The sequence below is a fragment of the Polypterus senegalus genome, chromosome 14 (genome assembly GCF_016835505.1).
Source record: "Polypterus senegalus isolate Bchr_013 chromosome 14, ASM1683550v1, whole genome shotgun sequence".
Taxonomy (NCBI): Eukaryota; Metazoa; Chordata; class Cladistia; order Polypteriformes; family Polypteridae; genus Polypterus; species Polypterus senegalus.
In genome coordinates this window covers 124,910,621-124,924,371 of record NC_053167.1, presented here as the reverse complement: position 1 = coordinate 124,924,371, position 13,751 = coordinate 124,910,621, and the positions used below count along the sequence as shown (strand labels likewise).

The following is a 13,751-nucleotide window of genomic DNA, read 5'->3' as shown; positions in this document are numbered from 1 at the left end:
GAGACTCAAACCATTCTAACTAAAAACAGGTTTTACTTTTTATCATTCAGCCTCATTGCGCCTGAGCTGAGAAGTGTTTCAAGTTCTGATGTGTGTATTTCACATACTGTATATTCTATTCCAATTAGCAGAACAGCAGTTGCTTTTCTTTATTCTTTTTCCTGGAATACAAACTAAGCAAGCCGGGGTCATACTGACAGCTTAACTTGTGATACAGATAAGACAAAAAAAATAAAGTGGAACATTATTGTATAAAATCTACCTGGTCCACGACTCTGTGTAAATAGAATAAATCAGCCAGTGCAGATTACGCAGAAACCTCCAGGAGGCCAAAGCCTCTCACTCAATTCCTCTTAGATGTTCATTCCAGGTCATTAAAACTGTTAAAAATTATGGCAGAGCACAGCTGAAGACATGCTATAGAGTTATCACAGTATATCACGTTTTAATAAGCTGTTCATGTCCTTCCAAGGTGGCTATGCTCACTAAATGGGTTTATGGGTACAAGTCCCACATTCACACCTTAGCATTAGATAAACTTGTGGTGCTTCAAGATCATTCTTGATGATTTCACTAATCTCCTATCAAAACGGAATCAGAAATCCAATCATTTAGATCCTCTTAAGTTCACTTTTATAATTTAGGTGCCACAATGATCAACTGCGAGTTCCTCCTGAAGTTAACGGCACGATAGACAGGGGCCCCTAGGGTGGAATAACAGAGTGCTATGTCTCCTCTCCTGACTCAATCGGTAATAAATACAGTACCTGTTAAAAGTGTATTTTTGTGCATTTTGGGATGTTATATGAGGGGGTAACCAAAAACAACTGGAACTGATAAAAAAAAAAAGTTTTAATAATTTTTACTTACTCAAACTTCAGTCTCCTTCAAAATACTCTCCATGTGAATGAATGCACTTGTCCCAACGGTGGAAACATTTTTAGAAATGCTGAAGAGGAACGTTGTCCAAGGCCTACAGCGATTTTTGTTTGACTTCCTCCACGGTACAAAAACTCTTTCCTTCGAGTTCTTTTTCAAGAAAAAGTTGCAAGGGACAAAGATCAGGCGAGTAGTGAGGGTGGCAAGAACTCCAAACACACAAGTCGATACTCCATCGATGACCTTTGTATTGCATTGCATTTCAAACTTTTTTGAGATTTTCATCATTCCTACTTATGGAAGGTCGGCCAGATCTTGGTTGGTCTTCAAGTGACATTTCTTCTCGTTTGAAACATGAAAACCACTCGTAGACCTGCGTTTTACTTAAAACTTCAACTTTAAAAGCAGTTTCAGCAGCTGTTTTCCATAAGAGCAAACAAAATTTAACACAGATTCACTGTTCTTTATGATCACTCATCACAAAAATTGCAGAACATGTTTAATAAGAACCAAGAAAAACTGACATGGAATGCCGTACAAACAATACAGAGCAACGCCACTTGGCAGACTGCCACAGAATACTCTAAGTATGCTACACCTAATGGCGAAATTCGCAACTAGGTCAAGATTGCATGCCAGGTACAGATTCTGTTTATTTTTGGATACCCACTCATATGTGAATTTTTCATTTTCAGCAGCAGCTTCACAATTGGTTTGCTAATTTAACATGTTGACTGCCACAGTGAAACTAAGTAAATTTGTTCCTGATGCCAACGTGCAGTCAGGGTGTTATTTTAATATACTAATTAATTACATTTTGTTATTGAGCAAAACGTGTATTTTCTCTAAAGAGATCTACGAGGTGTGGCAGAAAAGTAATGAGTCTGGCAACACTGCAAGCGATCTGGCAACGCTGCGCTGTTGTCCTTGATAGAGCACGTGTATCAGTACCCTCCCATAGCTCAGTGCGAGTTTCAACTCCTTCCGTTAACTACGTGATTTTTGTGACTGCTATTAGCGAAGTTGTGTTTTTGGTTGTGAGTCACGCAAAATGGAACAGCGGAATTCGGAGCAACGTTGTTTCATTAAACGGCAAGTGTGACATTTGAAAAGTTAAAACAGACCTATGGGGAACATTCTTTATCCCGAGCTCAAGTTTTTCGCTGGCACAAATCATTTTTGGAAGGCAGAAAACACGTTGAAGATGAACACCGTTCAGGGAGGCCTTCAACTTCGAAAACCAATGAAAACATCGAACGTGTGAACACTCTTGTGAGATCAGACCGTCGTTTAACATTAAGAATGTTGAGTGAACAATTAAATTTGAACAGATTTACCGTTCATCAAATTTTGACTGAACATTTGCACATGCGAAAGGTCTGTGCCAAAATGGTGCCGAAAAACTGCCCTTTTCATAACAGAATTTTTGACCTCAAAGGGCATTCCTGTGGTTCCCCAGCCCCCTTATTCACCTGACCTCAGTCCGTGTGACTTTTTCCTTTTTCCTAAACTGAAAAATGTCCTCAAAGGACGTCATTTCGGGACTTTAGAAAACATCCAAAGGACATGCTGAAGACCATACCGGTTGAAGACTTCCAGCGCTGCTACCAACAGTGGGAACAACGTCTCCATCGGTGTGTAGCTGCCCAAGGGAACTACTTTGAAGGGGATAACATTGATGTTTGAAAAAAATAAAAACTTTGGTAAATAAAAAAATCAGTCCCATTACTTTTCTGCCACACCTCGTATTTCAGCTTCTTCATAGTTGGTACACGGAACAGAAAATACTTTGTGCACACCAGATGCACAATAACCTTTTCTTGCTTCCAATCTATATTTGTGTGTCCCCTGACTGAGATCCTGTAACACTGTAACCCTTAAGCTGATGTGACACTATGCAACTTTTGCGGTGGTGTATGTCAAATTTGCCAGTCGCAGTCGATGATCTGGTCTCTGCACCATTTCAAAATGCTGCCCATGTTACATTTACCAACCGAGCACCAATCTTCCAGCATATTTGTGCCCGCTCCTTTTTCTGTTAGCCATTGGCGTGCTGCCTGATAGAGCCAGCGCCATTCAAAAAATTAATAGCTAGGACAAGGTCAGCAGCAACCTCTGCCCTTTTTTTCTTTTTTACATTCTGTTCTGGTATTTAAAGTACAAGACAGCAGAAAAATGAGCTTCTCTTCTGTTTGTGAGGTCCACGGCCCTCATGCTGCCTGATGGAGCTGGCAGCCAGAACAAAATAAGCGTTTTAGTCGAGAGGTGAGAAGAGCAAAAGCTCAAGAGATGAGCTGCCATCATATTGAAGACAGTGGGAGGGAGAAAGCAAGAAAGCAGTGTTGTACATTTGTAATACTGTACATCTAATTCAAACGGGGTATCCTTTTTTGCAGAAATTCAAAATTTCATACATAAATGACCAAACCATAACTGTGACATGACCATAGCTGGGAGAGAAAATCAAACAATGGATTGCATCTTCTTGTACTTTTGTTCCCATAAGGGACTAAAATAGTATCATGATATTGCAAAAAAAAAATATTTTTCACTGTTTGCATATTCAGTCAGCTCTTAAATGATTGTAAGGCCTGTCTGCCATGAATAAATTAGATATATTGTACTTCATACACAGTAACTCAATCAGTTCCAACTCTGCTTTAAGACACACAGAGGGGGTGTTAAGTAATCAACTGAAGTTGGGACTCCTGAGCAAACTGTTTGCTTCAACTTACAAGACTTCATTTACTTTAATTGCTGCTGAACATCTGTAGGCCATAACCTATTAGTTGTTCTCAAAAAAGGCCCATTTGTAATATTCTTAAATTTTCTTTTTTCAGTTTTTGATAACCTAAATTTTAAATATAAACCTCTGGCAGTTTACAGCTTACTTTTTTACCATTTTAGGTCAATCATTACATTTCAACTGATTGAATTAAAAATAACTGGAAAAATTGAGATGTTATAAATCTTTTGACTGGTACTGTAAGATTATTGGCATGATAATTTTTATACTAATTTTGGTAACAATATCTGCGTTTTTCTAGGTGTGCCAATAAAATTTAAACAGCTTCATGCGTAAAGTTGAAAAGGTAAAGAACACACAAGACGGCTGAATGATTCATGGCTGCTATGGAGGGATCCCACCGGTCTGCCACGATCGCTCCCCTGTGCTGTGACTTAATGAGCACATTAGCAACTGTTCGCCTTTTACATAATCCGCAAGCAGAGAAATTAATGTGCCACAGTGAAGCCTGCCGTCATGATTCTGACTCAGATGTCAGGAAATTCTAGCAGCCATTAAGCTCTGATTGTAATAATGGCCACCTCAGATTTTCTTCACTTTTGTGCCTTGGGTTTTTTATGAGTCTTCATACTTTGGTTGTTTTTCTTTGCAACAGTCTTCACGACATGTTAGGCTCATTTATTTGGATTATAAAGTATTATTAGGTTGTACTGTAAGTGCAGGAGTGGGCGGACTGGAATTCCAACTGGGTTACTGGAGGCCGTAATGGAAGGAGTGCAAGAATAAAGGCACAACCCGACTGGGAAGCTCCTATGTTTCTATCCCATTCAAGAGGAATTTTAATGAATGGGCAATTTGTTCCCCCAAAATGAGAGGTGGCAGTGCACCTCTGACCAGGTCCCGGTTTGGACACTCACAGTGTTGCCTGGGATTTGTTGTACGACAGGGCAACCCTGTCAAAGTCCTTGGGTGCCACCAGGGGGTGCTGTTGGGAGAGGCCCACTCTGTTATGAGCAGCATCCATGTGACCCGGAAGTGATTCAGTTATGCAATGTTATGGCACCAGAAGTGTTCCGGTGTCCAAAATAAATAGGAGATGTCTCACCTCACTTGGGGAGTTGGACTTGGGAGGTATAATAATACTGTATTGGATTGTGCCTGAGATTGCTGGTTCTGGAAGAAGAACCTTTGAAAGGTATTTAGTGAAATAAAATACACTTCATTTGTACCCTTGACAGTGTTTTTGAACTTGTATATCTAGATTCTGCAGCTTTGGGGTGCCCCCTTTGGGTCATAAAGTTCTGTCTGTGTTTTCTTTTTTTTTTTTTCTAGTGCAGGAAAGATTTTACAAAAAACAAATGATTTGGTTTTGGCCTTTAGTTTGTCTCTAAGTTCCCAGAAGCAAAATGTACTTGTCACTCCGGCGTCATTTGTTCCAACAATGAACTATAACCAGAGGATCTTCACCTGCCCTCACCAGTAACTGGTCCACTCTTTGGATTACATGGGAAACGTTTGCTGTTGGTAAGCAGCACATGGTTGTTGACCCCCAGTCTCTGATGTGTATCGACCTGCTGGCATTTCAACGGGTGCAAACTTCCCTTTTCTGTCCCTCATTTGCTGTGGAGTCGTATTCCTCTTTTGACTACCGGAGTCCAAGTTTCATCTGTTGTAGTCTGTATGTTCTCGCTCTTCTCTCTAATTTGGACAGGAATATCAGAAACTGTCGGTGTGCCTGGGTCTTCATTGGTTAGTCTCTGGTACTGTTTCATTTGCAGTCAGGTTTGCTATTTTCACGCAACTATCAGTGGTGTACCATCCACATGGAGTAAGAGGCAGGAAGCCCCAAGGTCCCCCTAAGGCCTTAATGCCTTCCTTTTCTATTTAAAATTTCCCACCATTTGCTAATCCATGCAGCAAACACATGTGATCAGGACTGCGATTTGACAGCGCACAGTTACAAACAGTTAGACCAATGACAGCCCCTGTTACAAGTTCTAACAGACTCTGTCATTGGTGATACGGTTTGAAACTGTATGCGTTCACATTGCCGGTCACAATCCAGCTCTTGAAAGGATGGAGGGTAGCTGGGTAGCAGCGGAAGCAGCTGGGTGGTGAGTCGAGCAGTAGCACACTGATATGATGTGAAGGTATGGTTAGCAAGTCTGACGCGTGCGCTATATAAAAGAACAACTAATTTTCTTTTGCACTGGGGCCAGTCTTTTGCAAAATTGTATGAATATTATTGTATTTGTTACCTAACACTTGAAAAAAAGTATTGTGGGAGTGCTGTCACGGAACTTAATAGTAGTCTTGGAAGACAACACTAGGAGCATCCATGTGTCTTATTAATGGAAGGTAGCAAAGCTCAGAACGAAGTTTGTATGTACATAATGCTTCTGGAAACTGAAACTGCATATGTGAGGTATGATGAATTCTTTTTGTGGATGGCATAGATGTCCCAGGTGGCTTTGTAGTGCCGCCTAAAATTAGACTCTTATTTATGATTTCTTTCATGTTGGGCTTCAAACAGTTGTGTTTAATTTCGGTTTGTAGCTTTTGGTAATGGATGTGTACTATTGAAGATAAAAGGGGAGGGTTGAGTTTGGTTACCATTACTAACTGATGCTGCCTGGTGTATGCATCCTGGTATTGAGACTAAATTCGGGGATGTTAATCAGAATATAAGTTTAATATGTCACTGTGCTCTGTACAAAAAATGTTTTATAAATCCACTCACATGTACAGCTAACACAAGGCCAGATTTAGCACGCAGGAGTTCACCATATAAGAGCTGCTAGGTAAGCTTTTTAAGACAGGACATGTTAAGGACAAAGTGCAAAATGGGCATTGTACTATTTCTGTGTGTCAGAGTCAGCATGACATTGGATCTATTTTTCCTTGTTTGGAATGGCGTGATTTACCTAAGTGGGGGCCTGCACATGGAGAAAGAGTATAAACCCATGGAACATTGCCCGGTGGCTCACCTTTGAAGCCGAAGGACTGATGGGAGATAACGTAATCCGATCCTGAAAATCCTTCCAGAGCAGCGACAAAAATGGCCGACTCTATACACTGTGCTTCCACATCGGTGACAGTCTTGTCATGGCTTCCTAATCTGTTATGCCACGTAAATCATCATTAAGGAAAGCTAAGTTATTTCTCCTATGTGATTTCTTACCGCCGTATCACTAAGGGAGGGGTATTGCCTTTTTATATTATATCTGTATAGTTTTGGGTTATGTAACATGCCATAATTTTAAAAAGAACTCATTCCAACAAGGGAGCTAGTGCCGCCTGTTGGATTCAGGGGGCTTAATTTGAATATTGCCTTTTGTAGTGGTTGTTTGCATCACTTGAATGTACAACACTACCAATATTAAGAAAGAGGAAAGAAAAAGCATTTTCCTTGATCAATTGATTGTGTCTGTTTGTCACAGTATGTACTATTTTTCGTTTTAATTGAAGTGAATTATTTACTGATTCTGTAATTGCACAGAGATGTTAGCCATGCAGAAAACATACTATATACAATGCATACACTACATAATACAAAGAGATACGTTCAAAGGTGGCCGATGCTCATGGCTGCCTGACTGGCTGTGAATGTGTATAATACACAACTATATAAAGGTCAGCAACTTTGACTTCCTGATCATCCAAGGTTCCGGGTATCAAAGATTTAAATGACGGGTGTTGAATGTTTGGCTGTCATTTAATGAAGAAAAGAATCAATTCAGAGGATTGAATCCTTAAAAACAGGGCTATTAAAATGAAGGGAAAAGAAGTTAATTAGCAGTGAAAACTGGGCACTGATTAGGAAAAAGTTTAGAATGAAAACCTGCAGCCACTGCGGCCCTCCAGGCCTGGAGTTTGACACCCCTGACTTAAATATTCTTTTCTCTAATGTTTTCTCGGATGCCTATTCTTGTTTATTAATTTGGCTTGACGAAAGATTAGGACAGGTTCTCGGTTATGGACTTAGTCTTAGCTTTCTGTTAGATAAATCGTCTGTGTGCGTTTCTGAGTATAATTTTCTGTGTATCCAAAAATCAAAGTGCCAGAACATTCACCATAGTGATGATGAGATCATATGATATTTAGTTCCGATTTAATGAGAAGATGTTTTTCCAAACACTTTATCTGTCTAGATCATTTGTTAACTTTCTATGTATACAAAACCTAGATGGATTACACTGTTGCCTCAGTGTTGATGCAAATTAACTCAAGTTCTCTCATACTGTATGTCTTCAGCCTTGTAGCTGTCAACTCAACTGTACAAATGACATTGATCCCTCAGGCCCATTGTAATAAAGGACCCCCTTTGGACCTGTTGTGGTGGTGATTTTGGTTGGTTATGTAAAGGAAAATTCCCCAAGCCTATCATTATCTCGTTTCATCTGTTAATAACCCTTCCCTGTTCTGTTTCTTTTCCCAGCATCTGGATGGGGCACTTGGTGCCACTGCTGTACCACCAGGCTGCTCTACTACGTATGGAAAAGTTATCTCAGGAAAAAAAGCGTTGGTATCATTGGATATAAAGATTCTCTCATCAGATTGGACGGCCAGCTCAGATTCCTCTATAGAAAACCCAGGAGCGGGTGGGCAGCCAGTTGGCTGAGGTGTCCAGGCCTGAGAATTTATTTTTGACTTCCTTTTTTACAATTTTATCCTCCTCCATTGTCAAATGGCCATAGTTCATTAATGAATTAATGGACAGGTATTGTTGGTTTCCGTTTATGTTTAATCAGTTTCTACCTTGCCCTTTGTGTGTTTTAACACATTTGCATGTATTTGTGTACCACTTCTGTATTTAGTAAATAGTATAATCTATAAGTGTATTTTAAATGAGAATTGTCAAGTTGTTTCACCTGCTTAAGGTAAAGTCACCCCTGATGGAGGATTGCAGGAATCGTGGGGTAGAGGGGTTCTTTCATTGGATTGGCTGGCCCAGCGCTGTTTCAGCTGTGGAATGGCCAAATGGGGGAGGCAGCTTGATGGCTGAGGTCTCCAGGACTCTAAACAAATCCAAATCATATTCTGTGATATCATCTACTGTTAAATTCTGCTCCCTACTTGTAATATTTTTATTTTTTATACTGTATTGAGGATTTGTTCTGTTCTGTGTATTGTCTTGTGATCCCCTTCTTTTTGACACCCACTGTATGCCCAACCTACCTGGAAAGGGGTCTCTTTTTGAACTGCCTTTCCTGAGGTTTTTTCCATTTTTTTCTCCCTTCAAGGGGTTTTCCTTGTCTTCTTAGAGAGTCAAGGCTGGGGGGCTGTCAAGAGGCAGGTCCTGTTAAAGCCCTATGCGGCACTTCTTGTGTGATTTTGGGCTATACAAAAATAAACTGTATTTTAATTGTTCGTAGCACTCTGCGACTGCACTCAGCGAAGTGTGCTATAAAAGAAATACGTCACATTGGATTGTTTGCTGCAAAGCTGTGCAAGAAAGCCATAACATTATGTTGTCCAGTTCCAATTTTCCTTTGCTATCTTTCTCTTAATATTTAAACAAATACGAGTATAAATTCCAATATTCTGTTCATATAAGGGGCAGAAGAACTTGCTGCCTCTGCAGATCTTTGGCCCTTTCTTCAAATCCTGGCTATGTGGAGTTGGCATGTTCTTCATGTATCTATGTGGGTCACCCGCTTTGCTCCACACCTCAAAGGTGTGTATTTTATGGTGTTGGTGACCTGTAAGTTCCTCTGCGATAGGTGAGTGGCACTGTGATGGGCTGGCATCCTGTCCTGGGTTGGTTGTGTTGCAGAGAAATCTTCTGACCTGGTCTTACAGCTTGACTCACAGAAACAAGTGAGAAGGACAAGCAGGCAACCGGCTTTTCTAACAAAATAAATGGTGTCCTTTTAAAGCTGCTCCAGGTTTAGGCTTTTCATAGCTAAAAGCACTAAAAATATTAATAATAAAGCATATCGATCCTTAATCGAAATTCTCAACAGTTGCTGCCTTTTATATACCAACCACAGGCTCTGTTTTCTCCTCCATCCCACCCTGACCATGTAATACAAAAAGGAATTTCAAAACTGAAGCATAATCTTCAACCAAAATTAGGAAATCGTGGATGGGCTAGAAGGAGGAAACACCCCACTGAATGTGGGGGCACCCCAGAAGGAAACATCTGGATGGTAATTTAATTCAAGAATCATAACAAAGGAAGTGCGCGTCATCATATTATTTATGGTCAATTTCTAAACATCGTCTGGTTCAGATGGACAGACTAAACAGTTTGTTTGGGCTGGAGCCTCATATTTTCCAAACCATGATTTTGAAAGCATGGGACTTGTTCAATACAAAATTTTTCATTTTTTTATATACAGTAAAATGTTTTTCTCGTTTTTCCCCTGAATTATAGTCATTTCTCTTTATCGAACCAAAATTAATCTGCCTGCTCCTCAGCTCATGCTGCACGATGGCAGCGACTCCCACTCTGAGTCGGACCCTGAAGTCTAACTTATTTAAGTCATTCTGTTGTGAAGGCCCATACTAAACCTCAGGTAGGGCATTTTCCTTGGGAAGATTGCATTAGCAAGTCTTATTGCTGTTCTTATCTGCTGAACCCTAAACCTTTGACAGTGGTCCTTACGAATTCACACCATGTGATACCTGCACCGGAGAAACTTGGCGGTGTGCTATCTTTAATTGAACGGCAGTTTATTTTTTATGAGAGAGGAGCATGAGATAAGTGTAGTCTAATAACATGCAAAAGTCAAAAATAAATAGAACAATCTAGACGAGAACAGGCCATTCAGCCCAACAAAGCTACTTCATTCTTCTAGAAAAACATCAAGTCGAGTTTTGAAGGTCCCTAAAGTCCTACTGTCTACCACACTACTTGGTGTCAAGCACGTGTGATTAGAAGACAGTCAAAACGCTCGATGCTATGTGAAAAACCAAGAGAGGGGGAACTGGAATGGGTCACTAATGCTTTTCTCTCCTTCCATCCACAGAAAATCATCAGAATAAAAGCATTCCTACCTGATATAACACTCCAATATCCACCACCATCCTGACGAAATAAGAAGACTCCTCTTCCAGCACATTTATGGCCCCCTTCTGATGTCCTCAGTTCTGTCCCTGTGCTACTGACGTCATCTCTGGCCACTACTACCTTCTACAGCACTGGCTGCTGTTAATTACTGTATACTTCTGTATGGCCTCCATATAAGTGGGAGCATTTTTTTTTTTTGTTGTCAAATGTTTGAGTTGATTTATGACTGTTTGATTTTACTGGAACCTGAAACCAATATGCAGGGAGGCTTCCCAACACTTAGCCTGTGTCTCTGTACTTTTTACTTATCACATTGGTCACTTATTCCATGTGTCTGTGGTTTTCTGTGTAAAGTAAAACCTTCTAATGTCTGTCCAAAATTTACCCTTCACAAGTTTTCAACCATGTCCGCGTGCTCTTGATGAACTCATTTTAGAATAACAGTCTGAATCCACTGGACTAATTCTCTTTATAATTTTAAACACTTCAATCATGTCACCTCTTAATCTTCTTGTCCTTAAACTGTAAAGGCTCAGCTCTTTTAATCTTTCCTCATAACTCATTCCCTGTAGCCCCTGAATCAGCCTAATCGCTCTTCTCTGGACCTTTCCTAGTGCTGCTATGTCCTTTTTTGTGGCTTGGAGACCCAAACTGCACACAGAACTCCAGATGAGGCCTCACCAGTGCGTTATAAAGCTTTAAAGGTCTAATAGTACTGTCCTCAAAGCTTAAATGCTAACCACAAGTTGACGTCTTAAAGACAGAAAGAAATGTCGAGAAACTGAATCAATCTTAATTACGATTGCAAACCAAAATAGGCATAAAGTTCCTCCAATCTCAAAAAATTATGGGTTGCATGTGACAAATTTTAAAAGGCTACTCCATTGATGTAACACACAGAGCATCTCTGCGTTCTTCTGGCAGACGTTTCAATGACAGCAGCCAACATGAAAATGGAAAAAACTGCCGGTGTCAACAACAAAACAATTGTGAAGAAAATATCAAGCTTTTACAGGGACCTTCTAGAACCATGGAATTTCTTGGGTAAATAAACCCCTAATTCGATGAATACCTTTTAGTGTTAGATTTGTACTAGAATTTTAACTTCAGTATTGATACCAGCTTTTGGAAAGCAAATATTAGAAAAAATTCCTGACTTACTCCGGGTTTGCTGGTGCGCTGTACAACATCTTGCATTATGCACCGCTTCTCTTTTGATAGCCATGAAGTATCAATCACATAAAACCAATAAAGGGGTCTTCCCCTGTAAAGTCCCAATTGTGTCAAAGTTACTCTGTGTAGTTGTGGCTGTGTTGAAATGTGTAGTTTTGTTTGGTGAAGTCTGCTTTGTTTTTCTGATTTTTGACTTCATGCTCTGTTTTTTTGGATCCTGTATTGGCACTTTGTTCATCTTGGATTATCTTTTCCTTTTTTTGGCAATTCCTTTTGACTTTTTCTGCTCCATGGAGCTTCTTCTTATTATTTTTAATGTCATTTTCCAACCTTAGTCCTGAACAGGGTCATGGGGGTCTACTGGGGCCTATCTCAGCTAGCATAGGGCACAAGGTAGGCACAAACCCTGGACTGAGTGCCAGTTCATCGCAGGACAAACACACACACACCCAACAGCACACACTAGGTCCAGTTTAGGAAACACCAGTACACCCATCCTGCACATCTTTGGAATGTGGGTGGAAAATGGAACACCCGGAGGAACCCACACAGATATGGGGAGAACACACAAAATGCCACACTAGGAGGACCCAGGATGTGAAAGCTGGTCTCCTTACTGCAGCGCTACCACTGCGCCACCGTCCTTAATATTACAGAGCATTATTGTATCAGAAAATCTTTTATTTATAAATATTTTACGTGGCCCTCTGTGTTGCTTGCCAGGGTTTTTGATAGTGTTTCCCCCTCTAGCAGGCATTTTTAGACTTAAATGCTTTGGTATTGTCGAGTGTCATCACAGTTATAGCCTGGAGGAAAGGAAGTGCTAACTCAGTGAGTGGCTTTAAATGACACCTGACATCCAGAAGTACATTAAGGTCTGAGTCACGAGAAGAACTGTGGCCAAGGCTCAAATGGTGGGAGGAAAGGAATACAAGTTAGAGAATCAACTTATAACGATGCTCAGTAAAATAAAATACAGAAAAAGTCTGATTTGCTTGGGATAAAGCACATTTAGTAAACACGCACATGATACAAGGACAGTGTACATGAAGTGAGATGGGGTGAAGCAATCCTTATGCTTAGCCAACCCAGCCACATTGCTTCTGTCTCAGCTTAAATGGCTGAATGCTGCTTTCTTGTTAGACGTGTGGAGTTTTTGATTTCCCCAGGATATTTAACATCAGCTTTTTTTTTTTACCGTAAGTAATTTTGATCTTCTGCGGTGGGCTGGCGTCCTGCCCGGGGTTTGTTTCCTGTCTTGTGCCCTGTGTTGGTTGGGATTGGCTCCAGCAGACCCCCGTAGTTAGGATATGGCGGGTTGGATAATAGATGGATGGATAGAATTTTGATCTTAAATTATTTTCGTACAAAGGAATTTGATAAATTGAACTTAAAAATATGCTATGGGATACGAGGGAAAAAGAAAATGTCAAGAATGACAAAGTTTATTAAGACATCAATGTCTTCCAACACTTTCTGTAAAACGTCTCTTGTCTTTCCAGCATGAGTATCTCTAACAGGACCAGAAGAAACCATTTTGTACAAGTGTAGTCACTGAAGTGACAGGCCAAGCATGGCACCCATTCAGTGTTAACTCTGAGACATCAAGGAGGCTGCGCTTACCTCACGTTTACAGAATGTGTACGTTCAGAGAATTCTGTGGGATACGACACACATTCAACAACATTCTCACAGGAATGAGCAAAAGGAGATAAGACACATAAGATAACGCAGGCTGCAGTGTGTGAGGCGGCAGCTGGTTAATGTCATTCCTCTGACACGGACATGGGTGCTGTCAGCCATTACTAATATCACTTTAGCAGCATACCTGGACTTTGTCTTGTTCAGTTTTTCTAAGCAATTCAAGAATGTTTTGCTTCCTTTTGCAACATTTACACATCTGACCTGAGCTCAGTCCTAACGTGGAGGGCAACACAG

At 40.5% G+C, this 13,751-nt stretch overlaps 1 protein-coding gene across 1 annotated transcript in view; it reads right to left on the bottom strand.

The window, feature by feature from the left end:
- Window positions 1-13,751, bottom strand: part of LOC120515153 (regulator of G-protein signaling 5-like) — a 104,368-nt gene that overhangs the window by 26,113 nt on the left and 64,504 nt on the right. The gene's annotated exons all lie outside the window — the stretch shown is intronic.